Here is a 25,784-nt window from a genome sequence, read left to right on the forward strand (position 1 = left end):
ACCCGGCGACCCCGACTCGGCTGGTGGAGATCCAACACCTCAGGAGGGACCCCAGGACTACTCTGATACTGTGAGTACAAAAACCTGTCCCCCCTGAGCACCCACAGCGCCGCCTGCAGAGGGAATCCCGAGGCTTCCCCTGACCGCGACTCTTTGAATCCTAAGTCCCGACGCCTGGGAGAGACCCTGCACCCGCAGCCCCCAGGACCTGAAGGACCGGACTTTCACTGGAGAAGTGACCCCCAGGAGTCCCTCTCCCTTGCCCAAGTGGAGGTTTCCCCGAGGAACCCCCCCCTTGCCTGCCTGCAGCGCTGAAGAGATCCCGAGATCTCTCATAGACTAACATTGCGAACCCGACGCTTGTTTCTACACTGCACCCGGCCGCCCCCGCGCTGCTGAGGGTGAAATTCCTGTGTGGGCTTGTGTCCCCCCCGGTGCCCTACAAAACCCCCCTGGTCTGCCCTCCGAAGACGCGGGTACTTACCTGCTGGCAGACTGGAACCGGGGCACCCCCTTCTCCATTGAAGCCTATGCGTTTTGGGCACCACTTTGAACTCTGCACCTGACCGGCCCTGAGCTGCTGGTGTGGTGACTTTGGGGTTGCTCTGAACCCCCAACGGTGGGCTACCTTGGACCAAGAACTAAGCCCTGTAAGTGTCCTACTTACCTGGTTAACCTAACAAATACTTACCTCCCCTAGGAACTGTGAAAATTGCACTGTGTCCACTTTTAAAACAGCTATTTGTCAATAACTTGAAAAGTATACATGCAATTTTTATGATTTAAAGTTCCTAAAGTACTTACCTGCAATACCTTTCGAATGAGATATTACATGTAGAATTTGAACCTGTGGTTCTTAAAATAAACTAAGAAAAGATATTTTTCTATACAAAAACCTATTGGCTGGATTTGTCTCTGAGTGTGTGTACCTCATTTATTGTCTATGTGTATGTACAACAAATGCTTAACACTACTCCTTGGATAAGCCTACTGCTCGACCACACTACCACGAAATAGAGCATTAGTATTATCTATTTTTACCACTATTTTACCTCTAAGGGGAACCCTTGGACTCTGTGCATGCTATTCCTTACTTTGAAATAGCACATACAGAGCCAACTTCCTACATTGGTGGATCAGCGGTGGGGTACAAGACTTTGCATTTGCTGGACTACTCAGCCAATACCTGATCACACGACAAATTCCAAAATTGTCATTAGAAATTGATTTTTGCAATTTGAAAAGTTTTCTAAATTCTTAAAAGACCTGCTAGGGCCTTGTGTTAGATCCTGTTTAGCATTTCTTTTAGAGTTTAAAAGTTTGTAAAAGTTTGAATTAGATTCTAGAACCAGTTGTAGATTCTTAAAAAGTATTCCAACTTTTAGAAGCAAAATGTCTAGCACAGATGTGACTGTGGTGGAACTCGACACCACACCTTACCTCCATCTTAAGATGAGGGAGCTAAGGTCACTCTGTAAAATAAAGAAAATAACAATGGGCCCCAAACCTACCAAAATACAGCTCCAGGAGCTTTTGGCAGAGTTTGAAAAGGCCAACCCCTCTGAGGGTGGCAACTCAGAGGAAGAGGATAGTGACTTGGAGGAAAATTCCCCCCTACCAGTCCTATCTAGGGAGAACAGGGTCCCTCAAACCCTGACTCCAAAAATAATAGTCAGAGATGCTGGTTCCCTCACAGGAGAGACCAACTCCTCTGAAATCACTGAGGATAACTCCAGTGAAGATGACCCCCTGTTAGCCAGGATGGTCAAAAGATTGGCTTTGGAAAAGCAGCTCCTAGCCATAGAAAGGGAAAGAAAAGAGATGGGCCTAGGTCCCATCGATGGTGGCAGCAACTTAAATAGGGTCAGAGATTCTCCTGACATCCTAAAAATCCCCAAAGGGATTGTAACAAAATATGAAGATGGTGATGACATCACCAAATGGTTCACAGCTTTTGAGAGGGCTTGTGTAACCAGAAAAGTAAACAGATCTCACTGGGGTGCTCTCCTTTGGGAAATGTTCACTGGAAAGTGTAGGGATAGACTCCTCACACTCTCTGGAAAAGATGCAGAATCTTATGACCTCATGAAGGGTACCCTGATTGAGGGCTTTGGATTCTCCACTGAGGAGTATAGAATTAGATTCAGGGGGGCTCAAAAATCCTCGAGCCAGACCTGGGTTGATTTTGTAGACTACTCAGTAAAAACACTAGATGGTTGGTTAACTGGAAATGAAGTGTGTGACTATGTTGGGCTTTATAATTTGTTTATGAAAGAACACATTTTAAGTAACTGCTTCAATGAAAAGTTGCATCAGTATCTGGTAGACCTAGGTCCAATTTCTCCCCAAGAATTGGGAAAGAAGGCAGACCACTGGGTCAAGACTAGGGTAACCAAAACTTCCACTGGGGGTGACCAAAAGAAAGGGGTTACAAAAACTCCCCAGGAGAAAGTGGGTGACACTAGAAACAAAGAAAAAGAGTCCTCTGTAGGCCCCCAAAAACCAGAACAGGTGGGTGGGCCCCAAGACACAACCCAAAACAAAGGTGGGTACCAGGGTAAGAACTGGGATGCCACTAAGGCATGGTGCCACAACTGTAAACAGTCTGGGCACCACACCAAGGACACTTCTTGTCCCAAAAACAAACCCCAGAACAAAATTCCAGGGGTAACCAGTGTAGCCATGGGAGATGACTCCTCAGATGAGGAGGTCTTCATAGCCTTCAACTGGATACAGGGCCCAACAGGTGAGTTGGAGATTCCAGAGGGAAGTAGACACTTCCACCACCTACTGGTGAATGGAATCCCAACCACTGCCCTGAGAGACACTTGTGCCAGTCACACTATTGTGCATGACAGGCTGGTGCTCTCAAACCAGTACATCCCAGGTGAGACTGCCAGGGTAAGAGTTAGCCTAGACAGGGTCACTAAGAGGCCTGTGGCTTTAGTACCCATAGAAGTGGGTGGCACTCTTAGCTGGAGAAGGGTAGTAGTCAGTACAGACCTCCCCCTTGATTGTCTCCTTGGAAATGACTACCCAGAGGTTAGTCAGAGCCCAAGAGAGGAACTGGTCCAGTGCCAGTCCCTCTCCCAAGGATTCTGGAAGTCCTGCCTCTGCAGTAAAAGCAAGCAGGCCCCAGAAGAAGAAGAAAAGAAAACAGAGTAGGAAGGGTGGACAACCTTTAGCCAAGGTTACAGCAAGCCAAGGAGATTCTGCTCCAGTAGGGGAGAACTCCAAAAATGGCCCTGATAAAGTCCAACCTGACCCACAAGAAGTCCTGGCTAGTCAGGCAACTGTTAAACCTGAGTGGGTGGCTCCTCAGCTAACAGAAGAAAGAGTGGAAGAAGGGTGTTTATTACAAGATGTGGTAACCCCCCACTCTAATACAGCAGACAGGCAACCTGAACCCAAAGAGGCCTGTAACTTAGCCCCTTCCCTTTTAGGTGAAGAGCTAAAGGTGTGGTTCTGGGCACTGACAGCTGTCAGTGGCCTCTGCTGGGTGTTAGCCTTTATGGCTGCACTATCCTTAGCATGGTGGTCTGACCCCATGCCAAATAGCAAGTTAGGCCCCCTGACCCTATTGGTCATGGTGGGGTTACTCCAGCTCTGGGTAACCTCTCTGGGTAAGCTAGGGGTAACCCTGGCCAAGATAAGGTTAGCAGAGGTGGATACCTCTAAGACCAAAATAGAAAGAATGGGTGGAGACATTGAAGAGGCAGACAAGAGGCAATTCAGACTAGGTCCTATCACTGTGAAAGTAGGTCAGTTCCCCAAAGGGAATGACCTGAACAGAAGGATGTAAGGCAGAGTAGGCCCTGCAACTAACCAGCCTATTTCTCCTACTCTTCCTCGCCTGACAGACTAGGAAGACTCTCCCAGCTTGGGCTGAGTCTCCTGGCCTGTGGGCTGGGGGGGGGCTTGTGTAAAGAAATGGCTCCCTGTTGCAGTTACCCCCCACTTTTTGCCTGATACTGATGCTGACTGAGAAGAGTGCTGGGACCCTGCTAACCAGGCCCCAGCACCAGTGTTCCTTCACCTAAAATGTACCATTGTATCCACAATTGGCACACCCTGGCATTCAGATAAGTCCCTTGTAACTGGTACTTTTAGTACCAAGGGCCCTGATGCCAAGGAAGGTCTCTAAGGGCTGCAGCATGTCTTATGCCACCCTAGAGACCCCTCACTCAGCACAGACACACTGCTTACAAGCCTGTGTGTGCTAGTGAGAACAAAATGAGTAAGTCGACATGGCACTCCCCTCAGGGTGCCATGCCAGCCTCTCACTGCCTATGCAGTATAGGTAAGACACCCCTCTAGCAGGCCTTACAGCCCTAAGGCAGGGTGCACTATACCATAGGTGAGGGTACCAGTGCATGAGCATAGTACCCCTACAGTGTCTAAACAAAACCTTAGACATTGTAAGTGCAGGGTAGCCATAAGAGTATATGGTCTGGGAGTCTGTCAAACACGAACTCCACAGCACCATAATGGCTACACTGAAAACTGGGAAGTTTGGTATCAAACTTCTCAGCACAATAAATGCACACTGATGCCAGTGTACATTTTATTGTAAAATACACCACAGAGGGCACCTTAGAGGTGCCCCCTGAAACTTAACCGACTGTCTGTGTAGGCTGACTAGTTCCAGCAGCCTGCCACACCAGAGACATGTTGCTGGCCCCATGGGGAGAGTGCCTTTGTCACTCTGAGGCCAGTAACAAAGCCTGCACTGGGTGGAGATGCTAACACCTCCCCCAGGCAGGAGCTGTAACACCTGGCGGTGAGCCTCAAAGGCTCACCCCTTTGTCACAGCCCAGCAGGGCACTCCAGCTTAGTGGAGTTGCCCGCCCCCTCCGGCCACGGCCCCCACTTTTGGCGGCAAGGCTGGAGGGAACAAAGAAAGCAACAAGGAGGAGTCACTGGCCAGTCAGGACAGCCCCTAAGGTGTCCTGAGCTGAAGTGACTCTAACTTTTAGAAATCCTCCATCTTGCAGATGGAGGATTCCCCCAATAGGGTTAGGATTGTGACCCCCTCCCCTTGGGAGGAGGCACAAAGAGGGTGTACCCACCCTCAGGGCTAGTAGCCATTGGCTACTAACCCCCCAGACCTAAACACGCCCTTAAATTTAGTATTTAAGGGCTACCCTGAACCCTAGAAAATGAGATTCCTGCAACTACAAGAAGAAGGACTGCCCAGCTGAAAACCCCTGCAGAGGAAGACCAGAAGACGACAACTGCCTTGGCTCCAGAAACTCACCGGCCTGTCTCCTGCCTTCCAAAGATCCTGCTCCAGCGACGCCTTCCAAAGGGACCAGCGACCTCGACATCCTCTGAGGACTGCCCCTGCTTCGAAAAGACAAGAAACTCCCGAGGACAGCGGACCTGCTCCAAGAAAGGCTGCAACTTTGTTTCCAGCAGCCTTGAAAGAACCCTGCAAGCTCCCCGCAAGAAGCGTGAGACTTGCAACACTGCACCCGGCGACCCCGACTCGGCTGGTGGAGATCCAACACCTCAGGAGGGACCCCAGGACTACTCTGATACTGTGAGTACAAAAACCTGTCCCCCCTGAGCACCCACAGCGCCGCCTGCAGAGGGAATCCCGAGGCTTCCCCTGACCGCGACTCTTTGAATCCTAAGTCCCGACGCCTGGGAGAGACCCTGCACCCGCAGCCCCCAGGACCTGAAGGACCGGACTTTCACTGGAGAAGTGACCCCCAGGAGTCCCTCTCCCTTGCCCAAGTGGAGGTTTCCCCGAGGAACCCCCCCCTTGCCTGCCTGCAGCGCTGAAGAGATCCCGAGATCTCTCATAGACTAACATTGCGAACCCGACGCTTGTTTCTACACTGCACCCGGCCGCCCCCGCGCTGCTGAGGGTGAAATTCCTGTGTGGGCTTGTGTCCCCCCCGGTGCCCTACAAAACCCCCCTGGTCTGCCCTCCGAAGACGCGGGTACTTACCTGCTGGCAGACTGGAACCGGGGCACCCCCTTCTCCATTGAAGCCTATGCGTTTTGGGCACCACTTTGAACTCTGCACCTGACCGGCCCTGAGCTGCTGGTGTGGTGACTTTGGGGTTGCTCTGAACCCCCAACGGTGGGCTACCTTGGACCAAGAACTAAGCCCTGTAAGTGTCCTACTTACCTGGTTAACCTAACAAATACTTACCTCCCCTAGGAACTGTGAAAATTGCACTAAGTGTCCACTTTTAAAACAGCTATTTGTCAATAACTTGAAAAGTATACATGCAATTTTTATGATTTAAAGTTCCTAAAGTACTTACCTGCAATACCTTTCGAATGAGATATTACATGTAGAATTTGAACCTGTGGTTCTTAAAATAAACTAAGAAAAGATATTTTTCTATACAAAAACCTATTGGCTGGATTTGTCTCTGAGTGTGTGTACCTCATTTATTGTCTATGTGTATGTACAACAAATGCTTAACACTACTCCTTGGATAAGCCTACTGCTCGACCACACTACCACGAAATAGAGCATTAGTATTATCTATTTTTACCACTATTTTACCTCTAAGGGGAACCCTTGGACTCTGTGCATGCTATTCCTTACTTTGAAATAGCACATACAGAGCCAACTTCCTACAATATGTCTTAGTCCCCACTTTTCAAAAGTTCCCTTTTAGCCACTGACCAGTTTAAATGGCTTTTTACGTGTTAGAAGTTTACAGTGTCATTTTGCATGTTTAATATAATTCCACAAGCTTTCACATCTTGTTCCTTTGGAGTATACCAAATATAATCGCCCAAGTGGCCTATGATAATATTTGGTAGCCTGTATTTTTCTAGAACTTTCCAGGATACACGTTGACATGGCCTTATGTTTGCTGGAAACATATTTTTTTTCTTCTAAATAGAATCCTTTCTTGAGTTTTCCAACATCTTTTCCTAACTGGATACCACATATTATGGCTCATGCATTGCTGTAATGTTTGGTATCATTTACCAATTCAAGTTGCCTTTTATTTGATAGCAGACTATAATACCTTTTCACATTTTTAGTTTCATTTCACAAGCGTTCACATCCCGCTACATTGGGGGATACCAAATATAATACCTCATATGGGCTACAATATTTGGTATACCCTATGTTTCTTAATTTAGAGCTTACCAGGATTTAAATTGACATGGCCTCTGTTGGCTGGTATTTTCAATACCAAATAGCACCCTTCCCTGTTTTTTCCAACTTATTTTACTATGAGGATACCACGTATTACGGCTCCTGCACTGCTGTAATATCAGGTATCCCCTACTTTTCAAAGGTTACCTTTTAGTCACTGACCAACTCAAGTTGCCTGTTATTTAACAGCAGACTACCGTATCTTTTCACATTTTGGTTTAATTATACAAGCTTTCACATCCGGTTCCTTTGGGATATAATGCCTCAAATGGGCTATAATATTTGGTATTCCATATGTTTCTCGTGTTAGAGCTTACCAAGATTCAATTTGACATGCCCTTCTTTTGGCTGGGTGGCCATAGTATTTTTCTGCCAAATAGCAGCCTTTCCTTTGTTTTCCAACATCTTTTACTGTGGGGATACCACATTTACCAATTCAAGTTGCCTTTTATTTGATAGCAGACTATAGTATCTTTTCACATTTTTAGTTTAATTTCACAAGCATTCATATCCCGCTACATGATTGCATTTCCACACTGATTAATCAGCAAGGCCATATCAATGAAGCAGCTAGATGCTCCACCAGCTCTGCAGTGCTTGTAAAGGCCCAGAAGGCTGCAAGCTAAACATTCCAGATCTTGTCAGCTGATAGTGTGTTTGATGGTCACGCAAACCCCTATCTTGAGTGTGTGGCTGATTGGGCAGTCCATGAACATGTGTATCATGTCTGATGTGGGAGCACATCATTAGGGCAATCAGGCAATGTGGTAAGATACATTTTGTGCAATTTGATCAGTGTTAGATATGCTCTATGTAGTATATCTTCTTGTATGTATTGGTGTAGTGCATTGAAAGAGACCTTCCATGAATAGGTAAGAGCCCTACTTCTTTCTTTAAGTTTTAGTAAATGGCCAAGTTCGCGTTCCCACGACTGCCAAAGGAGCGCTAGCGGGTCTTCTGTTTTGTGCGCCATGGGGAAAGGGGCCTTTGCTCTGCACCCATTGTGTAAAGTGTCTGCGTCAGGGGGTTACGCTAGCTTCAAGCCTGTCATTCCCCAGCCGTTTCAATGCTGCAAGAAGTCATCTATACACCAGGGACTGACCGCCGGGAGCCCTGTCTTCTCAGTAAGTATGTCAAATGGGATGAGTACTCTTCCCTATAATGTCACCTGGAGTCCCCACTCCTAGGGATTCCCAAAGTTCAATACCTTTGCAGCCTTCTACCTGCAGAAAGGTGCCCAAGGAGCACAGGGGGACCCCCGGCGTGTATGGTGAGGCATGAGGGGAGGCTCATAGCCCTCTACGGTAATTTTTCATACATAACTCAGAGCAGACTGTTCTCTGTAGCAGTTATGTCTGGCCAGCCAGGATGTTGGCAGCTGAAGCTGTGCCACACTGAGGTCTGTAACCCTCCTTGCTCCGTAGGAAGCCGCAGCTTGGACAGGGCTACTCTGCGCCCCTAATTCCATATAAGGTTAGCTCACATTGTGTCCAGCGAACAAAATGTTCCATGGGTGATAATGACCGTGAGGTTGACAAAACGTTATTAAAGCCTTGGAAGAATCACTGATTTTAGAGGGCGATGCGTCCCTGCATTGTGAGGAGGAGGGAACACCAGAAGGCGATCTGCAATTGAAGGGGAGAAATCTCCTTTGCAAGGTTACTGATTGTTAAATGTTAATGCGTAGGTATTAATATGCGAGTCTCCTATGTAATAGTGTGAGCATCAGCCGTTGTAGTGTACAGCGGGCAGGCAATATTTACCGGAAACAGGAGTTAGTCCGGTTTACCCCCAACTCAGAAGTTATACAGAAGTCATCTAAGAAACTGGATAAGTCCTCTGTGCCTTTCTATATAACTTATACATACACAAAGATTTCATTAGCGTACAGGGAGACAACATGTGTCTCGCTATTCAGTAGCATTCCCCAGTTCCATCAGTACTGACTGATCTGTTGCAGAAGGGGCTCCATTGCTAACACGAAAAGTAGTGGAGCCCGGGGGCACTCTTGGATTATCTCTCTGCTGACTGGGAGTGGTTTTAGATCAGCTGGCCTATTGTTTACTATTGCTGTGTGCTCTGTTTTTAGAGTAGTTTGATCATCTTCAACATCCTACCACTATTGCCCTTTTTTTGTAAGATTATGAACATGCATTCCCAATTTAGGGTGTCCAATGCTTTGTTGTGGTCTAGAACCATGCAGGCAAAGAAAGGAGAGTGAACTGGAGCTTCCTTGAGTAGTCGATGTAGGTGACTGATGTTAGGGGATCTAGATGTGCCTGGTATAAAACCTGTTTGGCCTGAATGAACGAATTCAGGCATGTGTTCTAGTAATCATGTCGCCAATATTTTGCTAAGTGTTCTGTAGTTGCTTTCCTTCATGGATAGCGTTCCATGGGAGGCAACCTCTAGGGGGTCCCTACTCGGATTTGGCAGCAAGACCAGTTATGCCTCCCCCACAGAAGGAGGCAGGAGGCCGGTACTGAGGGCAGTGGAGTACAACTTGCCTAATTTAGTAGCTAACAGGGCTATGTAGCTCTTGTAAAATTCAGTTGGTAGTCCATCCAGGCGTGATGTATTACTGGTGGGAGAATGGCATTTGGCACAACGGATTTCTTGTTCCATGATAGGGCCATTCAGATCATCGGTCTGTTCCGCTGTCACCACTTGAAATGTCACAGCGAGAATGAACTCCGCTGCTCTGGGCCGTTGCCATAGAGGTACTGAGTTGTATAACACCTGATAATCCTTGCTGAATACTTCATGGATTTCCTCTTGGGTATAGGCGACGGAGTCAGGAGCTATACAGATGGCAGTTACTGATTTAATATCCCTGTCTCGTGGAAGGGGCCACTCCAGGAGGTGACCTGGCTTGTTGCCCTCTGCAAGTATCTTAGCTTGGAAAGCCTTGAAGTCAATGCTTCTTAGTGATTCAAGCGGATAAGCATGACGATATGTTGCCTCATTTATTTCTGCATGGCATAGTGTGGCCTGCTTGCATGGCCTCTACTTGATCTAATTTGCAGTGGAGTGTACCCAGAGTCACGATGGCAGTGTGTTTGTAGTGACTACATACAATTGTTTTTAGGGCATCCCATTCCTCTAGACGGATGGTGGCATTGTTCCTATTGTCAGCAATGTAATAGATGAAAGTTTCATGGTTTTTGTTTGCGTAACACAGGTGTCCTCGAGTGCTGTGGGGTGCAAATACCAGGTTGGGCATGATGTTCCCATGTGAGTCATATAAGAGGGTTATGTTCTGACAAGGTCTTTCTTAGGTACTCCATGTCCGTTATTAGAAGTTGTATAGAGGTGTGACAGAGGATGCAGTCTAATCTGGGATGCAGGGAATGTGTGGGGGAAGTAGGGGAATAAAAACAGTATTTCTGTGTGGCTGGATGGAAGGCTCACCAGCTGTTAATCAGGGATCATTGGGTAGGCCAATGTGATAGATATGTTGCGAGGCACACTGTGGGGGAGTGGAGGAGAGGGGAATACGAAATGTCCAGTGAAGGGTCCAAGAGACAGTCAAAATCTCCCCCTATAGTACTAGGCAGATGGGACCATCTCGTCAGGAGCATTGAAGTGTTCAGTAGGAATTGTGTTTGCTCCACATTTGGTAAGTATGCACTCGCCAACAGCACAGCCCTACCATCCAGTGTTCCCTACACAAATAAATAATGCCCCTCTGGGTCAATTCAACAGCAGTGCAACCAAAAGGAACTGTTGACCAGATCCAAATGAGTGCCCCCCCTTGCATAGCCCAAGTTATTGGTACTAAAACATATTACCCTCCATCATTTTCAGAGTGTTATATCTTCTCCCTTGGCTAGGTAAGTTTCTTGCAAAAAGACAGGTGGGTACCTTACCATTTGAGATATTGGTATATTGAGTGGCACTTTTTGGCAGTGCTCACACCACAGATGTTGCAACTTAGAAGTGTCAGTTTATCCATGTGAGTTATAGGGGCAGTGGAGCCCTAGAAGGGGGGTCACAAGTGTAGTCAAAGGAGAAGGCAAATGTGTGGGTGGTCTACAGGCATGCCACATTATGTATTGGAATTTAGGTTCAATAAAATGTGCTTCCTAGTCACTACAGGGGCTTAGCACGGAGCGCTGGTAGCCTTAAGGACCTCAGTGTGAAGGAAAAAGAGGTCAGTAGGGGCGTGGGGTTGACCTTGCCTTTACAGTTGCATTTCCATGGAGGCGTTCCTTGTGGGGATCTGTAGCTCAAAAACATTCACTAGTAGCCAGGCTTGCCATCTGGATGCTCATGTCCCAGAGGTATCTTGATGTGCAGTTCAGCCTTTTCCAGGCTTGGGATAGGTTCACCCAAGTACAGCGAGCGTCTGCAACAGGGCCCAGGCACATGACGCTGGCCAAGGAATCATGTGACCACCTTGGCAGGGCTGCGTTGCCGACCTGAGGTGGGTCTTCACTGGGGATCTAAAATAGACAGCCTGCAAAGTTTTCTCCAGCGCGGGTAGTTCATTCTGATTCTGATTGCTCAACCCAATTCCATGTATCGACGGGTTCTGAGAAGAAGTACGTCTTTTCATTCACAAAGATTTTAAGTTTTGAAGGGAGCTGCAAAGAATAGGTAAGGCAGGCATGCCACAGCTTCCTTTTCACCCCTGAGAAGGAGGTTAATTTTTGCTTGACATCTAGCGTATACTTCAGAAAAAGGAGGCTCTGTGCTTTTTCATATGTGACGGTGCCAGGGCCTTGCGGCCTGGATGATAGTATCCTTGTCCCTGAAGTTCAGGAGTTAAGCCAGAGGGCTGAAAGCAGAAGCCGCCAGGCAAGCACAAGGTGGCCCTGTTCCACTGAGAAGAAGGGGGATAGACCTGTGGATGCCATATGAATAGACAGCCAGGCCTCAATGAAGGATGTGGGGGCCGTACCTTCCGCACCTTCTGGGAATCCAACTATATATTGTTTTTTGTGGTGGGACCAACCTTCAGCATCATTGACTCTGCTTTCCAGGGGCAGATCTTAATAGATTGCTCATGGAACTGGCTGGTGAGGTCTCCCATTTGAGGCTGGAGAACTTGCATGGCTGATTCGGTCAGCAGAACTCTATCCATGAATTTGCGTTGGTCGTCACGAAGCAGACCTAGTTCAACTGCCACTGTATCCATCCTGCCCCGAAGTCTTGTCTGGTGGGCATAATGGCTTCCAGGATCATGTCCAGTTTTGTTGCTCTGGAGTCTGGTGAGTCCAGAAATATTGTTGCATGTGTCATTAGAGTATCTCAACAGGTCATGTGCAAGGGTACCATAGAGGGAGCCCTGATTGTTCTGCAGCGTTGCACTGATGAAGTGCCTTGAGTCAAGCTACAGTGGATTTGTGAGATGCTGTCTGTGGGCAGAGTGGTGGGGAGAGGGGGTTCATGGTGGCACTGTGGGGGACCCACCATCCCCTCCAGCCAGCAGGTGGTGGTGGTAAACCGCCCAGCGAGGCATGTACAGTACTCTTGGTCAATTTAGATGTCAGCATGGATGATTTAGTCCTATCATTAAAAAAAAGCCACCATTCACACTGCGATTGGTCTTTGTGCTGCAGCATTCCGATCCAGAAAACCCACCTTACCCTAAAAGGGACACAGTGAGGCAAGTCTGGCTAGGGGAGTTGTGAGTAGTCTCTGGTATGGTCATCGTTCCTATGATGGAGGGGGACAATTAGTGGAAAAATGAATTCCAGTGCTTGGAATAAGCAGCAAAAGTGTTTAGTGGGAGGGACCTGCCACTCCTTTATGAGAAAAGGGTGTTCTCCACATTGCATCTGGGTCCGCAGGTGGTCCAGACAGAACTTATGGGGAAAGGGGAAAAAACTCCATCCGGTCCATAGTGTGTGTCTATCTCTCCAACTGGGGAGGAAAGAGAGACACAATAAGCTTTCCCCTGCACCCAGCTGTAGGAATTCACCCACAATGGCAGAAATTGACAAAACACTTCACAGGCGATAGCCTGGCCTCGTAGGCTGTAAATCCACCAACTATGAGAGGCCGAGGCTGGGCAGTCTCTGACATGCTGCCATGAGTTCAACGCTGTAGCGGCCTCCATTGGGGTGGGAGGAACTCATGGCCATAGGTTGATTGCTACCAGTTGGCAGCCAAGGATCCACCCCAAGCAGGCTGTGAGCGGCCTCTGTCAGTTCCACCATCCTCCTCTGTGGACTGCCTGCCCCCAGGCTCGGAGGCCAAAACATATCTGACTGACTACGTGCTCAACTACTGCAGCTAATAGTCACCACACAGGCTTCCCCAGACTGCCAGTAATATGTGCCATCATCCACTCTATCCTAGAGGTTCTGGACTTCCCTGGGTACGATCCCGATGATGTTGGATCCCGCATCACCTGCACGAGATAATTCAACAGACGTCTGCCAGCTTGGGGCTCAAGCCACACACCCCCATTCCCAAAGTAAATCAGAATCACATGATTTAGACAGGTTCTGGACTTAAATGTCTGGAAGACTGAGTAATGACATCTGTGAAAAACATTAGATCGCCAAATTCAGCATGGCTGGGACCTTCCTAGCCACAATTCCACTTCTATGTCAATATAGCAATTCGAAAATGCCTTCCTATGGTTCATAGTTGCATTGGTTGTCTATCTAGTTGAGCCACTTGATCTTGTGTCCCTAAACCTTTCCTGTTTTTATCCTTCCTGTTTTTCCTTTGTAGGTTTAACTCTTCTCCAGTAACTACTGGGCTCCTTGTTTGTTGTGTTTTTTACCACCTGGATGCTGCAGCTGAAAGAGTTTTCTACTCTGGCATTCTGGGGATCAGCAGTGAAGTCTTGCTCAGCATCAGGACTCAACACTGTCTATCCTATATCAGTTGAAGGTATTCAACCCAATTGTGTGAGAAATTGCATTATGCCATATCTTACTGTGTATTGTGACTTGTTAATCCTTTGCTTTTCTCTCCAGTACTCACTTCACCCCCTTGCTGAGAGTAAAGCAGCCTACTTTTTTGCTAAGAAACAACAATGTATACTGAGTATTCCCTATGTCCTGCAGCACACCAAGTTCTGCTTCCCTTCTTTCGAGTCCTTGATAACTTCAATTATTCGTAGGAACCCCGCTCCAGTTTAGAGAAGGGCAGAAGAAACGCCTCTTTATACAACATTACATCACAACAAAAACGTACTCCCTTTTTCAGAACCTAGCTTCCGTCATTTGTTGACTGTATTTTTGCCTTAGATGCCCATGTGCGCTACATAATTGCTACACGAACACATACACACAAGACAGACAGAAATCACAGAATAGTACAAAATAAAGAATATATTATTTTATTACTTATACCATATACACACTCAAACGTTCTTGAATCTGTTGTACAACGCAAAATAAATAAATTTGTTATATACAAAATCATACATAGTAGTGTCTGTTGGAAACAGCAACATATATAATGCGTATTCTCTTAAATACAGTGTCACATATTGTGGTATCAGTAGTACAAAGGAATATAAATGCATTAATATTTTTATAGTATCTGCAAATTCACACTGGTATATTTTCTACAAAGCAAAATATATATTTCTCGTTTTTTACAAAATGTTCATCGTATATTCTGTTGTCTGCAGTATAATTCTAAATACTGTCATTTTCTTATAACATGCATACAATTTAATATTCTGTTATCTTTTCTACAAAACATATTTATTATTCTGTTGTTATGAAACATTCTGTGCTTTGTTGTAACATCTGGAGCACACAAAAATTGCATTAGTTTCATCTTTTGGCACTTGTTTATCATTGCACACCAAGTAAAACCGCAGGTTGCCAACATCACAAGCAATCTGAAAAGAAAACATAATTTAGAATGAAACCTTTAGTAATTTTACAGATAAATATTTATAATTTAACAGTGTTCACTGACTTCTGAAATTGGAATTCAAAGAATTAAGCACACACACACTTTGTGGCACTGCAAGAGATTTCGCACTGAAGATGAACTACATGGAAAAATAATGCTATTTCTATTTTTAATCAGTAACATATAATTAGATGGTCTAAGATTCCGTTACCCAATGGAGATCAATAGATTATGTGCCTGAAACGAGGGTTGTCTTTCATGGATCACTACAGTTTACTAACTCTTAATCTTAATTGCCCTGAAAAATAATTTCTAATGGCCACGAGACATGACATGCAGTGAGCCATTCCATGCCTCCTGTTTCTGTCCTCACAAGAAGCTGCTGTGACATTGCATACCTCATTGGCAAACTTACTCAGAATTTTTAATTCTTAGATATCTAAACCTGAACCAGACATGATGGCAACAGGGTGGTAATCGACTGTAGTATGTGTTAAGAGAATGCGTTTAGGTGAGTAGTGTGAGAAAGTAGCCTCTTTCTAGCCTTGTTACCCCGACTTTTGGCCTGTTTGTGAGTATATGTCTGGGTGTTTTCACTGTCTCACTGGGATCCTGCTAGCCAGGGCCCAGTGCTCATAGTGAAAACCCTATGTTTTCAGTATGTTTGTTATGTGTCACTGGGACCCTGCTAGCCAGGACCCCAGTGCTCATAAGTTTGTGGCCTATATGTATGTGTTCCCTGTGTGATGCCTAACTGTCTCACTGAGGCTCTGCTAACCAGAACCTCAGTGGTTATGCTCTCTCTGCTTTACAAATTGTCACTAACAGGCTAGTGACCAATTTTACCAATTCACATTGGCATACTGGAACACCCTTATAATTCCCTAGTATACGGTACAGAGGTACCCAGGGTATTGGGGTTCCAGGAGATCCCTATGAGCTGCAGCATTTATTTTGCCACCCATAGGGAGCTCTACAATTCTTACACAGGCCTGCCACTGCAGCCTGAGTGAAATAATGCCCACATTATTTCACAGCCATTTTACACTGCACATAAGTAACTTATAAGTCACCTATATGTCTAACCTTCACCTGGTGAAGGTTGGGTGCAAAGTCACTTAGTGTGTGGGCACCCTGGCACTAGCCAAGGAGCCCCCACATCGTTCAGGGCAAATTCCACGGACTTTGTGAGTGCGGGGACACCATTTAACGTGTGCACTATGCATAGGTCACTACCTATGTATAGCGTCACAATGGTAACTCCGAACCTGGCCATGTAACATGTCTAAGATCATGGAATTGCCACCCCACTGCCATCCTGGCATTGGGGAGACAATTCCATGATCCCCTGAGTCTCTAGCACAGACCCGGGTACTGCCAAACTACCTTTCCCGGGGTTTCACTGCAGCTGCTGCTGCTGCCAACCACTCAGACAGGTTTCTGCCCTCCTGGGGTCCAGCCAGGCTTGGCCCAGGAAGGCAGAACAAAGGACTTCCTCAGAGAGAGGGTGTTACACCCTCTCCCTTTGGAAAAAGGTGTCAGGGCTGGGGAGGAGTAGCCACCCCCAGCCTCTGGAAATGATTTGATGGGCACAGATGGTGCCCATCTCTGCATAAGCCAGTCTACACCGGTTCAGGGATCCCCCAGCCCTGCTCTGGCGCAAAACTGGACAAAGGAAAGGGGAGTGTCCACTCCCCTGACCTGCACCTCCCAGGGGAGGTGCCCAGAGCTCCTCCAGTGTGCTCCAGACCGCTGCCATCTTGGAAACAGAGGTGCCGCTGGCACACTGGACTGCTCTGAGTGGCCAGTGCCAGCAGGTGACGTCAGAGACTCCTTCTGATAGGCTCTTACCTGTGTTGCTAGCCTATCCTCCTTCCTAGGTAGCCAAATCTCCTTTTCTGGCTATTTAGGGTCTCTGCTTTGGTGAATTCTTTAGCTAATGAATGCAAGAGCTCATCAGAGTTCCTCTGCATCTCTCTCTTCACCTTCTGCCAAAGGATCGACCGCTGACTGCTCAGGACGCCTGCAAAACCGCAACAAAGTAGCAAAGACGACTACTGCAACCTTGTATCGCTGATCCTGCTGCTTTCTCGCCTGTTTCCTGGTGGTGCATGCTCTGGGGGTAGCCTGCCTTCTCCTTGCACCAGGAGCTCTGAAGAAATCTCCTGTGGGTCGACGGAATCTTCCCCCTGCAACCGCAGGCAACAAAAGACTTCATCACCGGTCCTCTGGGTCCCCTCTCAACACGATGAGCGTGGTCCCTGGAATTCAGCAACTCTGTCCAAGTGACTCCCACAGTCCAGTGACTCTTCAGTCCAAGTTTGGTGGAGGTAAGTCCTTGCCTCCCCACGCTAGACTGCATTGCTGGGTACCGCGTGATTTGCAGCTGCTCCGGCTCCTGTGCACTCTTCCAAGATTTCCTTTGTGCACAGCCAAGCCTGGGTCCCCGACACTCTAACCTGCACTGCACAACCTCCTGAGTTGTCCTCCGGCGTCGTGGGACTCCCTTTTGTGTCTTCGGGTGAGCTCCGGTTCACTCCTCTTCCAAGTGCCTATTCCGGTACTTCTGCGGGTGCTGCCTGCTTCTGTGAGGGCTCCCTGACTTGCTGGGCGCCCCATCTGTCTCCTCATCCAAGTGGCAACATCCTGGTCCCTCCTGGGCCACAGCAGCATCCAAAAACCCTAACCGCGACCCTTGCAGCTAGCAAGGCTTGTTTGCGGTCTTTCTGCGTAGGAACACCTCTGCAAGCTTCTTCACGACGTGGGACATCATCCTCCAAAGGGGAAGTTTCTAGCCCTCTTCGGTCTTACAGAATCCACAGCTTCTACCATCCGGTGGCAGCTTCTTTGCACCCTCAGCCTGCATTTCCTGGGCATCTGCCCACTCTCTACTTTGTCGCGACTCTTGGACTTGGTCCCCTTGTTCCACAGTACTCTCGTACGGAAATCCACTTTGGTTGCATTGCTGGTGTTGGTCTTCCTTGCAGAATTACCCTATCACGACTTCTGTACTCTCTGGGGAATATAGGTGCACTTTACACCTACTTTTCAGGGTCTTGGGGTGGGCTATTTTTCTAACCCTCGCTGTTTTCTTACAGTCCCAGCGACCGTCTACAAGCTCACATAGGTTTGGGGTCCATTTGTGGTTCGCATTCCACTTTTGGAGTATATGGTTTGTGTTGCCCCTATACCTATGTGCTCCTATTGCAATCTACTGTAACTTTACATTGCTTGCATTACTTCCTTTTGCTATCACTGCATATTTTTGGTATTGTGTACATATATCTTGTGTATATTTGGCATCCTCATACTGAGAGTACTTACTGAGAGACTTTTGGCATATTGTCATAAAAATAAAGTACCCTTATTTTTAGTATATCTGTGTATTGTGTTTTCTTATGATATTGTGCATATGACACCAGTGGTATAGTAGGAGCTTTGCATGTCTCCTAGTTCAGCCTAAGCTGCTCTGCTATAGCTACCTTCTATCAGCCTAAGCTGCTAGAAACACCTCTTCTACACTAATAAGGGATAACTGGACCTGGTACAGAGTGTAAGTACCCCTTGGTACCCACTACAAGCCAGGCCAGCCTCCTACAAGTAGAACACTCAGTGTCCACGTGGTAGCCTTCCTTCAGACTAGGCTGTGTAAGACTTTGACGCAGAGCTACGCTTGATTTCAGATGCAATGGATAACTATAAAGGGTTCAAGAAGTTAGACTCTGAAAAAGAGTTGGATCAAAGATTAAGGGCCAGATGTATCAAAAATGTTTGCACTCGCAGACGACGAAATCGGCCGTTTGCGAGTGCAAAATAGTGGTCTGCAATGCATCAAAGGCATTCGCAGACCACAAAATAGAAATCGCAAAAAATTCGATTTTTTGCATTGCGACCTGGATTTTGCGAATCGCAATTTGTGATTCGCAAAATCCAGGTCGCAAGGCTATTCTGCAAGAAATCGCAAATTGCGATTTTTCGCAGAATGGTATTTTGCACATGCAAAATACCATTGTCTGCAACCAGGTGGTAACCTGGTGAAAAATTTAAAAATGCAGTAAAACTGCATTTTTAAATGTAATATGTAAAGCACACATGCCCTTTTGGCATGTGTGTACTTTACATGTTCAAAAAAAAAGATTTGGGGTGCAGGAGAGGGGGCCTTAGGCCCCTAGCACCCTGGCCTTTTGCATTTCCAAAATTGCGATTTCTGGTTCAGAAATCGCAATTTAGGAAATGCAAAAAATTCGCAGCTATGGGCCAACAGGCCCATAGCTGCGAATGGGGCCAGTATCGCAATTTGCGATTCGGTAATAGCATTTGCGATTTTTAAGAAATCGCTATTACCGATTCGCAAATGTGATACATGGCCCTTTGCGAGTCGGTAATAGCGATTTCTTAAAAATCGCAATTACCGAATCGCAATGGCCCAGAATCATACATCTGGCCCTAAGCCATCTTAATATCTAGAACAGGGCTCACCTTATTTGCAGGAAGCATGGATACTGACCTATAAACTTACTCAATAAAACTGTGTAAACTAGTGGGGCACTTACATTGATTTTACTTCTGATGTAATGTATTGTGGAAAGGATTTCCACAAAATGTGTAGCAAAAAGCAATAAAAGATAAACTGGAGTGTCAGAACCCCATTCAGGTGGCCCGGGGCACGCAGGGGTTATTGGGTCCAAACAAGATGATTGAGGCCTTTCACTCCTGCAGTCCTGGTGCCCACCCTACTATGTATCCTGCTCAACTGAGTCAAGCACACTTATGCACATGATTATCAGTTAACATGATTCTCAGTTAATAGCATGGGACGAGTAGTCAAAGCTCCCTCAGGTGAAAGTGTAGATACAGGTTTGTGAACACGACTCATAACTCAACATCCAAACAGCACACAGAATAAATCTATGTCCAGTCAAATACTTATTTTTTATAAAAGAAGTACTTTAATTCTAAGTCTACACATGCAAAAGTTAAATGACATTCCAAAAGCAATACATAGTTCACAGTTCCCCCTGTGAGGTAGGCACTCTAGTTGTTGTCTAACCACTACCCGGCATACGGGGTTGCTTCAGCGAACCTCGCTGTCCGGTCTCCTAGCTTCAAGATGCCTCTTCCGCTGCCCCTACCGGCATACGGGGTCACAGCAACTTTCTCGCACACAGGCAATGACCCGATCAATGTGTTTCAGCTCGTTGGCACAGGGCAGCCCCACCTGGTATACAGGTTCACCACTTCACTGTGCGACACATGGGTAACGGCCCGATCAATGCAGCATGGCTCCTTGTACATGGCGGCCCCATCACGCATATGGGGTCACCACTTTGTGGTGCGGCACACTGGCAAGGGCCCGCTCAATGTAACATGGCTCTTGGTACACGGCAGCCACGGCAGCCCCTCCTGGCATACAGGGTCACCACTTCATTGTGCAGTACACAGGCTTCGACCCGACCAAAGCGGTACAGCACTTCATTCTCACCCAGGAGCCCCATATGTGTGGGCTCCCCTCTGGATCTCACTCCCCCAACAAGTTCCTCTCCCTCACGGGCACACCAGTCTTGGTGAACAGGCAATTACTAGTGCTTTAGACTCCAGGGCAGCTGATCTTGGTTTCCCTGGGTTATGGCCCCCTCACCCAACAGGGAGACTAGGAGGTTGGACCTGTAGTCCTGATCACAGGCAGACGTCTTGCAAAGAATCCTCTCTTCATGCAGACTGGCTCAGGCAGATGACAAGTTGGGGTCTCAAACTTCCCTACTTATAGTCCTTTTCGAGACATAATATATAATTTAGTGTCAGAGTCTTTGAAGATTTATGTTGGGATTCTGTTTCTTTGAAATGGGCGTAATGGGCATCTTGTCCATTTATTCTTCCTCCTGAAGGATGTCTGTCACAGCAGGCAGGTCTCTGAAGCTGATTAACACACAAGGTGTATGGGAGTGACCAGAGTTAACACCTGGATGTCAGGTACAGTGATAGGTGCATGTAAAAGCTAATCCTGGGTCCACAGCCGTATTCTTTATAATTCCCTGATCAGCCCCATCTCTCCCTTCCTGAATTAAATCCTGATAGTTTCCTTGGGCCATATATACGAACACATTTTCCCATAGACACAGAATGGGTAAAACCCTTTGCTACATCTGTCCCCTTGTGATCTATGACTGAATCAAAGAACCCTTTCAGTTGCACATGGAGAGCCTGCCTCTACCATCGCCCAGGGCATATTTCCAAGCCCCTTGAAGTGCAGACCCATATTTTCGAGGCCATGGAAAAAATAAACTTTTGCATGGCTTTTCATGGCCTCGTAGATATTGTGTAAGGCAACGCACCCCAAATCACTTTGTTGCCTTACAATGCATCAGGGAGGCAATGGGTTTGGACACATTCACAGATTTACAAGAATCTGTAAACCTGGGAAACTGTACGCAAATTGTGCTTCAGCACAGCAGGAAAGGACAGAAATGCACTGTGTCTTGTAAATACGGTGCATTTCTGCCCTTTTGAATTGGCGTAGGGTAGCATAGTAGAAAGATTTGCGATACTGCCCTACGGCAATTCCTTGAAAATATGCCTCCAGTTTTTGTCCCACCTAGCTTACAGGAATGCAGCAATACACAAACTCTGACTGGGGGGGGAGGCCCCTGCTCCTCATGTTTTTAACAGGCAGGCCTGAGCTTCCCAAAATGGAACCCAGGGTCCTCCGTGTAATGTACTAGTGTAGGCACTTCTGCACTCTGTGTACATTCACAATATTCTCACTGTCCAGCACTGCTATCCTCATGCATTATGCTACCATCAGCATACATATATGTATCACATACACTCAGTCTGTGCGCGCTGTTCAGTACTGCAGTCAGTGTACTTGTGATAGAGTGTATCACTTTAAACACACAGTGCCAGGGCACACACACTTACAGTACCTCACTTCACTCTATGTAGTGTATTTCCTGTGCGCTTGCATGCATTCAGTACATATTTTCATCACCACACACTCCTACATCAACCAGATGTAGGCCAGATGTTAGACACACAGCAGCAGAACTTTTAAAAAGGTGAGTGAGCCTGAAGGCCTGACTCCAGTGACAGGGAAAATTGTCATGTTCACTACTACTGATCCTCACACGGTATGCTGACACCACTACAATTGTGCTGTTTAATTCCTGCTGAAGGCAGTAACCTTCCACCACAATGAAGGTAGAGCATTGGTAGCTCCTCCTGATCCAACAAGTCATGTGTCATAGCACACATGCATGATCATTGCTCACCTATGACAAAAAGTCGCTAATAGGGATCCAGACAACAATACAGTTGGGCACTCAGGGCAGGGGTACATGCCTTTTCCATGCAGAGGACTTTTCTGTCCCAACATGGAACAAATATCTACGAACCTGCTGGACAGTTGCATGTAAATATGTGTACAAAAGCCTTACAGATTGTAAAATCATGGTTTTTCGGACCTCTATACTTCCTCACATACAGCAAATGGAGGAGGACTGACCACAGACTACACCTTCTCCTTAAAGTCCACTCAAGATGTCGGTAATTAGATTGACCTGAAGAACAAAGAGATGTGTGATATTGGGTTCTGCTCACTGAAGAGGAGAAAATAATCACACTGAATCAAGAAGCAATTATACAGATATGATGTTTCATAGATTGGCACCCCTCTGGTTGTTCTCTATTCCTCTACAGTTTATTAGTCTCACTTATACTTTAACATTTATATGATGATTCTGTGTTTATAATATTGTTATTTATTTTATTAGTATGTCCTTTGAAAATCCTGTGAAGTGAGTCCAAGCGTGACACTGAAGCACCACACTTATCCTGACTGCCCTATCCAAACATTTGGAGGTGTTGATGGCTGAGCAGATGACTTATGTTGCTGTATCCTAACCATCATGTATAATGTAGATTTTCCCAGTAATTTATGACGGAAAGTCTTAATATTATTAAAGACACGGAGGCGAGTATTATGCTTCTCAGTCTTGCTTTATTATAGTGAGCAGCAGTCAAAGGAAGAACTACAATTCCCATGTGGCAAAGGGAAAGCCCAGAGCCAATAGGAAATAGAAACGTATTGGCGAAATAACCAATAGGAGCATGTAACATCATATAAACACTATGCTTGACTGCTACCAGCCCTCTTTCTTGGTGCGAGAAAACTAGTTAGAGTGCGAAAACATAGGAAAAATAGTGCAAACAGGTTCATCCAGTACTTGAAATGTAGAGATATCCAAGGCGAAGAATGAGGATGAAATTGGAAACTGGAAAGTTGGAACGACGAAGATGAAGTTGAAAAGTCAAGAGCTTTAACATTGGACACTCGTTTAATAGAAACCAGACAAAGCAACATGGTAAGTTTAGCGGAAAGCATTTTTAGTGAAAGTTTGGAATTATCCCGCCATGAAAGAAACAGATTTAAAACAACATTAATATCCCAAAGTTTCGAATACTTAGGTAAAGGGGGAAAAGAACATTTTACTCCCTTAAGAAGACGACAGAGTAGCGGGTGTTCTCCGATGGGTTTCCCGTTGCTGTAAACATGATGTGAGGAAATAGCTGATCTATACAGATTAATTGTTCTGTACGGCTTACCTGCACTAGCTTGGGCCGCTAGGAAATTAATTACATAATTTATATCGGCTGAAATGGGATCGAGATTTCTTGCCACACACCAGCTTGTCCAAAGAGACCAGGCGGAACAATAGGCTTTCCTGGTGCCGGGGGCCCAGGCTTTATTAATGAAGTCTAAAGCCTCTGTTGAAATAGGAATGGAAGATTGGGAAGACTGATACCTTCCAGGCTGAAAGGGTGAGAGAATTGTTAAGGGGATGTGGATGGCCTAGGGAGTTCCGTAGGAAGGACGGGAAGTTCGGAAGAAGAACCGGAAAGTCCACTGTGAGCTCGAGGAGTGGAGGGAACCAAACTTGAGTTTGCCAAAAGGGAGCAACAATTATTATTGTCGCTTTTTGTCGCCTGACTAGGGCTAGAACCCTGGTAATCATAATGAACGGAGGAAATGCGTAATTGAGCGACGTAGACCAGTCCTGGAGAAAAGCGTCGTAGGCTAGGGCTGAAGGGTCCGGACGCCAGCTGAAGAACAGAGGAAGCTGTGTATTGAGACGAGAGGCAAACAGATCTATCTTGAAGGGGCCCCATTTGTGGAGTAGAGATCGGAATACCGAGGGATGAAGTTTCCAATCGCTGGAATCTTTTAGGAAGCGAGAATGCCAGTCCGCAATCTCGTTGGAGTAGCCTGGTAGATATTCTGCGGAAAGAGAGATTTTGTTGAGGAGACAGTATTCCCAAAGTCTCTTTGCTAGATCTGCTAGGGGCTTTGATCTGGTTCCTCCTAAATGATTAATGTAGCGGACAGCCGAGACATTGTCCATACGGAGGAGGATCGAACATTGGACTTTTTTGCGAGGCTTTTGATCGCAAAGGAGCCCGCAAGCATCTCTAAATAGTTGATATGCAATTGGACTCCTCTGGAGACCAGGAACCGCCAGTCGAGATTGGACCACAGCGGCCCCCCAACCCGTCAGACTTGCATCCGATTCTGACACAAGATCTGGGGCTGATGCAAAGATAGTCTTGCCATTCCAGGCATCTAAATGGTCTATCCACCATTGGAGTTCTGACCGAGACTCTTGGTCGAACAAAATTGTTTCTGAGTATGAAAGTCCTCTTGGGAGATGACAAATTTGTAGTCTTTGAAGGGTGCGGTAATGGAGGGGACTGGGAAAAATAGCTTGGATTGAAGACGCGAGAAGGCCTACGATTCTGGCTAGGGATCTAAGAGAAATCTGAGAGCTGTGTAGGACCTTCAGAATTTCCGCTTTGATAGATTTTTCTTTTTGAAGGGGAAGGTGTAGAATAGCGGAAGAGGAGTCGATTACGAACCCCAGGAACTCTATTTTCTGGGAAGGGATTGTGACAGATTTTTCTTTGTTGACCAGTAAACCTAACTGAGAGAGAAGGGAACATTTGATCTGGAGATGGGATTGAAGGGAGGAATAATCTTGGTGCTTTAGGAGGATGTCGTTGAGATAGATTAGAAGTCTGATGCCCAGAGATCTGAGATGGGCTGTCACTGGTTTCATTATCTTTGTGAAGCACCAAGGTGCTGATGAGAGACCGAACGGAAGGGCCGAAAATTGGTAAATTTGATTTTGCCACTGAAATTGAAGCTACTTCTTGTGGCTTGCGTGAATCGGAACGGTTAGATACGCGTCCTGGAGATCCAGACGAGCCATATAGTCGGAAGGAAGGAGAATATCTTGAAGATGGACTATAGTCTCCATTTTGAAATGTCTGTAAACTACGAAGCGATTGAAATCTTTGAGATTGATAACCAGTCTTAGTTTTTTGTTATTTTTCTGAACCAGGAGAGAGTGCTCAGGAAACCTGAAGGGTCCGGACGGGTGACTTGTATGGCTTGTTTGGAAAGAAGAGAATGAATCTCTTGAGAGATAAGAGAAGACATCTCTAGAGAAAAATGGAGAGGCGGAGGCGGAAACTTCTGGTGGGGAGTTGAATAAAGTTCTATTATATAACCCTGAATTGAGTCGAGAACCCATGGGTCATTTGTGATTGTGCGCCATTTTGAAACAAAAAGACAAAGACGACCTCCTACAGGAGGAAGGCCAGAATTGAGGCTTACCTTGTTGGTAGTTATGTCTGGCATTGCGTTGTCCCCGCCACGGTAGCCTCTGCCGCGCTGGGAACAGAACTGGGGTTTGTATGATTGTGGTTCATAGTTGTAATTGAAGGAGCCTCTGGATCCTTGGGATCAGAAGGAACGGCCGGTAAA

This window comes from Pleurodeles waltl, chromosome 3_1 (genome assembly GCF_031143425.1).
Source record: "Pleurodeles waltl isolate 20211129_DDA chromosome 3_1, aPleWal1.hap1.20221129, whole genome shotgun sequence".
In the NCBI taxonomy this organism is placed as follows: domain Eukaryota; kingdom Metazoa; phylum Chordata; class Amphibia; order Caudata; family Salamandridae; genus Pleurodeles; species Pleurodeles waltl.